Source organism: Pygoscelis adeliae, unplaced genomic scaffold, assembly GCF_000699105.1.
Source record: "Pygoscelis adeliae isolate BGI_AS28 unplaced genomic scaffold, ASM69910v1 Scaffold60, whole genome shotgun sequence".
NCBI classification, from domain to species: Eukaryota; Metazoa; Chordata; class Aves; order Sphenisciformes; family Spheniscidae; genus Pygoscelis; species Pygoscelis adeliae.
The window spans coordinates 2,467,686-2,475,185 of NW_008823954.1; the positions used below are offsets into that span (position 1 = coordinate 2,467,686).

Below are 7,500 nucleotides of genomic sequence, written 5' to 3' on the forward strand. Positions count from 1 at the left end.
GATGCCCCATCCCTGGAAACATTCAAGGTCAGGTTGGACGGGGCTCTGAACAACCTGATCTAGTTGAAGATGTCCCTGCCCATGGCAGGGGGGTTGGACTAGATGATCTTTAAAAGCCCCTTCCAACCCAAACCATTCTGTGATTCTGTAATTATATATTCTAAGATATCTCAAATAAAAATGTATCCACTTTTGTTCTTGAGTTTCGTTCTAATGCAGGCATTAAACTTGTGTCTCTTGCTTCCACAAGAAAAATGAATACTGAGCTTTTTCCATTACTAAACTGTGCAATGGGAAAGAATTTTCTAATTGTTTTGTTAAAATCCCTACATGGCAATCTGAATTCCTGGTACTAGACCTATTCTACAGGTCTTCTGTTTAGCATTTTGGAATTGCCATTTTAGTATAAACTTCCCTGCTAACTGTGAAGTGGGTATGTTAAGGAGCAGCTGATGAGGAGCCATGCTAGAAGCAAGTATCTAGGCAGACTCACTGCCATGGTGCTAAAAGGAAATTTGTGAAGTCCCAGATTTAGTGCCCCCTCATCCCCCAATTCCTTTGCTGCAAAAAAGCACAAACTGTCCCAAATTCTTCAGACATCAGAATTTTACTGTAAAGTACAAATCACTGTGGCTATCAGTTCTTTTTATGATTCACGAACACACTTTATAGCATTTCTAAAGTGTAGAGTTTTATTCCTGGTTTCTAGTTGATAAGATAAACTTCCCTGGCTTTCTATCTCCCTGTTCATCACTACCACCAGCACCAGTTGGTTAAATTATGGTCTGCTGCGCTAGAAAAGAGTGTATGCTATTCTTTAGAAGATACATGGAAGAGAATAATTCCATCTGTAAAGAGACCTTGGTTTACACTCATTTTGAGTTTAAACTGAAAACACATGTAATATCAAGCACAGAACAGTAACATTTTTATAGTCAACTGTGCTATTGGAAGCACTATATTTTATTTCATATATCCAACTTTTGTATGTGCCCTCTTTTACTATTTAACAGTGCTAAACAGTTATATATGAAGGTGTGGGTTTCCTCTGCCCCACACTTTACCGTATATTGATATGCTGATTTGTTAATATAGAATTTTGATTTTGTAAATGATGTCATAAGCTTCAGAGCAGTGAGAAAGCAGGCCTGTAGATCTTTACACTGTTATCTGACATTTGCACTGACAGTAAAAAATTTTAGGAATAAACAGGCTATGGATCCCTGATTCAGGAAGCTTTAGGCTTACTCAACAGCTTCTTGTCTCATTTTACATCACCCATAGCTCATACACTGGAGGTGCAGTGCCGCTGCCTCCTCCCGCTCTGGGACCCAAGATCATGCTTAACAATCAGCTCTGTATGGCGTATGGAGAATGAGGAGTGGGAGAGAACCTGTAATGACAGGCTGTGTCCATGGCACATGTCTCCCTCCCAGTGCGCTGTTCTTCCCAAAAGCACATTCCCTGGCTGCAGCCTGTGATGTGACTATAAAGGGGAACTTGGCATGGGACAAAATGTGCCACGATCTTCTCCTTTGAACCACGGGGTTTATTGCAGCTGGTCTTTAGGTGCTGAGAAGCCTATGGTTGAGGAAAACAGTCAGCTACTGGTGGTTTCAACTATAGCTGCCATGCTGTGGACTAAGACAATTACCAGTGATGCTCTAGTTCCTGAGCATCCGAGGCTGGGTTGCTATACTTTAGGAATTAAAAGCTATTTTTACTATTTGGCTGCAAAATTAATGAGTCATTTCTTAGGGGTGCATGACTAAAGTAATCACCTTTCTTTCATGTGAAAAGCAACAATCCTCCCTGTTTATATTAATTAATGATTTAATTGTATTTTTTGGAAGTGCAAAGGTGTTGGGCCCAGTTTTATGGCCAAACACCAGTGTAGAGATCTTCCTTATTTTGTCTTTCAGTTTCAGTTTCAAGATGGAATGTGACTTGCATGCATCTTCCGTAAAGTGACAGGTGGAAATAATAAATACTAGAATTATACTGATTAAAAGGAAGATCCAAAGGGAAACACATCCTATTATAGTATCTTACAAAGATGTGTTACAAGTGTTGGATTTACTGTAAATCTCTTCAGAAAAAATACAAAGTTAGGATTTAATAATTCTCAACTCTGCAATTGAAGGAAAAGGCTAATTTTCCATGGTTTTTTTTCTGCCAAGCATATTTCATATATATGAATTTTTCAGTTGCCCACAGATTCTTCTTTTTAATTATTAAAAAAACAAGAAAGGTGCTAGTGGGGGAGAGAAAGATGAAACTTTCAGAAAGTGAAATAAGTTTCAAGCTTCTTTATGCAATGGTTGCACTTAGATGTTCTGTTCTGAAAGAGTACAGGCTCGATATTTGGTTAAAATTCGTAAGACAATGACTGTAATTATACTGAAATTATAGCATAATTACACCAGTAATTTTTTATCCTACAATTACCACTAATTTATATAACCACAAAGAGCATGGCTGGGAATAATTATGGTGTGAACACAATGGTTCATGTGAACACAATGTACATCTGAGATACATATACATACATATATACCTACATACATATAGATGTGATTGTGTGTCTGTCTGTACATGTATGTAGAATTCAGATGTAGAATACACACGTGTGTTGCGTAGAATGGGAATAACTGGAATACCTGTATAGTTACTTCATATTTGTATTGGCATCAATTAATCATTAAAAAACATGACCTTACGGTAACCAGGTATCAACTGGACTGAAACTACACTGTAATTAATGGCTGTGTGATTATGTTGATATCCCATATTCTTAACACAAAACATTTTAACCCTCTATTGCACATAATTTTAAAAGTTGACATAGTGACTTTATTCTAATCTCGGTTACTTGCAATTGTTCATAATGTGCATGTGTTGAAATGCCACATTTAAAAAAAAAATTAATCATTGAATTATTTGAGTATGATGAAATGATTCCAAACTTGGTTTTGATGCTTTTATAATTCAAAAATAGGTAAGATGTAGAATTTTAGGTTTGTAATATTAGTTTTCTGTAAGAAATACTGAGAAATCACTACACTTTGAAGCTATTAGAAAGTCTAAGATATTAAATGTTCCACATTATTATTGGCACGTTTCACATTAGCTTTCACAAGAAACTGTTGAAAATATTTAAGTTTTTACAGTGCACTAACACCTTCACTACAAAGTGTAAGGAATCCTTATAATCTGAAGAGTAAGAAGGACAGATGTGAAGGAGAAAAAAGACAAAGGTAGAACACAATAGTACTGATGATCTTTTTGGTTCCATGATTTCTGTCTTGGTTTTTCAGTTTCGGGGTGTGGCTTTGTCTCTCTGCTTTACATGGCAGAAAAACGGAAGGGATTGGTTGCAGGAAACACAAAGAGAATGAGAGGCTGCGAAGGACCATTCGAGGCAGGAAGTGCAATGTTGATGAAAGAAGGAAATGAGAGCCATACGGGAAGCAGTCTGTCAGACAGGGTCAGGAGAGTTAGGAACAAAGAGTACTGTGCAATGGCATCATCAGTGAGCCCACTGAAATTACTTCTGTGACTATGTCTGCCAACACCAAACTCTGGTGGAGTCCTTACAGGAAAATGTTTATCCTTCCCCTTAGCTCATATAAACACTGAGTGATGGTGGGGAGGAAGATGACTGCATGGAAACTACGTCACTGAATGATGAGGTGTGAAATAATGATTTTTGTCCTACAGCAAGGCTAAACTACAGCTGAAAATAGAATGCAGATGTAAAGGACTTATTTGCCAATGTCGCTGCAATTCTACTTCTGCATATTTGGTAATTAAAGTAGAAATGTGTGGCTAAGTAAGTCAAGATATGCATTTACTGTTCAGGATGCTTTTGCAACATCATCTCTGTTGTGAAATCCCACTGGTCATGACAGTTCAGTTTTAACAGCATGTTCCTCTAACTTCCTCTCTTTAGAGGCAAGAAAGCTAATGCAGCCTAGCACACTACATACTCTCCTGCATTGTATTATTGCATCTGTAAACAGAAGGTTATATATTCAAATTCCTTCCACAGCTGCATGCCTGCACAGCAGTATGGTGAGGTAGTATTAAGTACTTGGAATGAGGCTCTCATTAGTGGCTTCTCAAGAAGATTCACTTTGTAAGCTACCAAGCTTAGTCAGTCAATTAACTTCTAAGCCTATGTACTATTGTGCTGACCTTACCTGCATGCAATAAAGTCAGGTTAATACACCTATGAAAGCATGTATCTTTGAACTACCTGAGCCAAGCAAGGCTTAGCAATATTTATGACCATTATACTGCCATAGATATATTCATCCATGAACAGACTTGTATGTTCCTAAGTGTCTTCTGTTCCTTCAGTAAGTGTCTCACATTCATGTGGTAATAATTATTGCACGGGTGGGTCTGTTTTATGATGGCATACATAAATATGTAATGCTATTGGTATGAACAGTGTAGACAACTGAGGGATGTTACAACAAATGTGTAACAACTCATTTCCTCCACAGACCAGTGATTACAGTGCTGGAGATTTCCTTCTAATGCAGGAAAACTCTCATTCTGAAATGGAACCATGTTGAGGTGGAATAGTGCAGGACAATCACATAATCATTGCCTCTTTTAAAGTACTTCAAGGTCTTTTTTTATCAAACTTATTAAAATGAAAAGCACAGGAAAAAAAATCTAGTCTTTTTACTGAAGCAAATGGGTTTTCCTTGGCGGTCTCCTGTATAGTCATGCTAGCTGGTGCAAACTGATTAACTTGAAACCCAACATAAGATCCTTAAATATGAACAGCTCACTTTTGTAAATATCCAACATCAAGAAGCAGAGAAGAGGCAAACTGGAATGAAAAGACAAATTGCACCATGTTAATGCTGGGGTATCCTACCAGTTGATCACTGGATATTACATTTGCCTTCTGATCTTAAACAGACAGATTACATGATATTTTTGCATTTTGAGACTGCCGTACTGCAGACAACAAAAAGTGTTAAGTGCTTAGGAGGTGAGATCTGTTTAAGAACCTAGAAATATAGTGACACTATCTGTATGTGTACCTGAATCCAAGTCACTTCTAGAAATATTTTTTTTTCCCCATGCAAAAAAAAAAAAAAAGAAAATACATTGAAATCATTGAATTGGACAGGAAAATGACAGGAATGGCAGGAAAAAAAAAACCCAAACACAACAAAACCCAAACCAAATTCTGGAAGGCAGTGGTAGTAATGATGCCCAGGATCTAACATCAATGGACTCCTCTTAAATTAACATGGCTAACAAAGGAAAGACTTGGAAGAAATTTGAAAACAGACCAGTGAGCCAAAATGAAAGTACAATAGCCTCAAGAGTGTTTATTCTTCACCTTAGAACCCACTTATTCTTTATAAAGAAAACCAAAGGAAAACTAGAGTCAATATGACTCACATAGTTTCAGGAAATGGCTGTATACCCATTGCCAGATCGTATCAAAAGAAGGAATGACCTCATTGCATCTGAAGACCAACACAGAAAAGACCTGTGTAACCTTCCTGCTGGTTTCTTGCTTCCCCCAGCAGCATTGACAAATATATCCAAGAAGCTGGCACTGAGTCATCTCACCTGTTTCAGTACTGCACATATGAGAGCCCTGCGGGAAACAGGGTCACATTGAATCCATGTATGTTTCAGATAAGCCATTCCGCTGTCTATTGCTCTCCATCTGGCATTCCTCCACACCTGGATCAGCTTCTCTGTTTACTTGTGTACAGCTTTCTCCTGTGCTCAAATCATCTTGACCTGATGTCACCTTCCTGTTCTAAATGCAAGTGCACTATGCAGTACAAGTGTTTGCAAGCAAAACGTTTACAAGTATATGCAGAAAAGTGTACAGACCTCCTCAGAGCGGCCACACTTTTCTCTCCTGTGCTTCAACGTAGCCCTATCAGGATCTCCCGGATAGATCCCTGTTCTCTTGAGAGAGGATCACATCCAATCCTAGCTGAGCAGCTTCTGAAATACGAAGACCTGCAAGCAGTTGGCAGTGCTAACACTGGAGGAAGGGTATTTATGGGACATGGACTGGGGCCACTACAAAGCAAAGGGTCACTGGCAGGACTGCAATAAGGGAAAGGGCAACACCAGCACTTCTGTTAATGCTATTGACATGATTGCCTGTACTACATGGAACAAATCCAGTTTTGACAGCGAAGGCCACCAGAAAACCCCAGCAGAGGTTCTGTAAAGTTTGAAGTTGGCTTCACAAAGTATCCAAACAAATTCAGCTCCTAATGAGGTGGCTCCTGTCAATGTGTGGTCCAGAAGCAGAGATCCATATGCTACAGATACTCCCGGAAACCCGGTGGAGACCCAGTCTGAAACTGGTACACAGAGCTCATTACCTGATGTGTTAGCACATGACTAAGCTACCTCATTCCTCGTAGTGTTTCAGTGATGTCACACGGTGAACAGTTAGCCTCTCTCTGCATCCTTGGGTTCTGTCTACACATCTTAGTGCATGAAATGCTGCATGCACCAAAGAATTAAATTTTCGACAGGCTCATTTCCCAGAGGTATATCCTGCAGCCTTTCACTGTGTAGAAACAGGAAAAATACAGGAAAAATAAATTTGCTTACAGTCCTTTTATTTACCTTTCACATTTTAGAATGCAAACTGACAAAAGTAGATCTCCTTGAATGCATTATAAGGCACTCACTGCAATTATTTATATTTTACTTATATCTATCTATATCCTTGCTGTGTGTGTGTGTGTCAAACTTTGGCAAATGCTTCACAAGACAAATGCTACCTTTTCTAGGTTTCCCACAGTGTGTTCTTGCTAATTCAGCCTAGAGACTTCAGCCTTGCAAACAGTATAATGCATATTTCCAAAAAGACCAGTGACTTTTGAATGAAGCCATTCTGCCATCTGAAACGCATCTCAAATAACACCTTCCACCCAGACAGCCTGCAGGTCTGAGCATGCAATTACAATTATGGCTGCAGATTCCCCCGGTGCTCTCCAAGGCAACACCAACTCTGTATAGGCTTGAAGGTTCCACAGAAATGAGCTGCAAGTGAAAAAAATGTCCTTTTCAAGTGCACTTCAAACTGGGAACAGGAATCATCAAAAAGTGATGAAGAAAAGCAAATTTCATCCTTGCTGGTGCTTGGCCTAGTATTTGGACAATAAAGATTTGTGCATTTTTTTTTTCTTCTGTATTTCCACCTGCATACTGCACTCCTAATAGATAGAGGCTGTCACCTGCTGAGTACCTGATAAAGCTCCAAGGAAGAGAGAGGGATGAAGGACAAACTTGCTGAGCTCATATCTGCATCTCAGCACAATGGCCATAAAGCTGACAAATGAAGAAGTCGGGTATTTCACAGCCTTCCAATTGCAATTCATTCAGTACATACCTATCTTAACTGTTAGAAAAGTTTTTCTACAACTGTTAAACATTCTTAATATGAAACTACCTTCTTCTCTTTCCACTTTGTTACTTCTCATACTATTC

At 38.8% G+C, this 7,500-nt stretch overlaps 1 long non-coding RNA gene across 2 annotated transcripts; it reads right to left on the bottom strand.

Moving 5' to 3' along the window:
* Positions 1-5,332: 5,332 nt before the first annotated feature.
* Positions 5,333-5,969, bottom strand: LOC103915361. 2 transcript variants are annotated; one of them, XR_663518.1, is made up of 3 exons: positions 5,878-5,969; positions 5,605-5,795; positions 5,333-5,498 (listed from the first exon to the last, which is right to left on the bottom strand). It is a non-coding gene; the product is annotated as an uncharacterized LOC103915361 (long non-coding RNA). The 2 variants fall into 2 exon arrangements; XR_663517.1 differs by having other exon boundaries at positions 5,605-5,800.
* Positions 5,970-7,500: the final 1,531 nt, after the last annotated feature.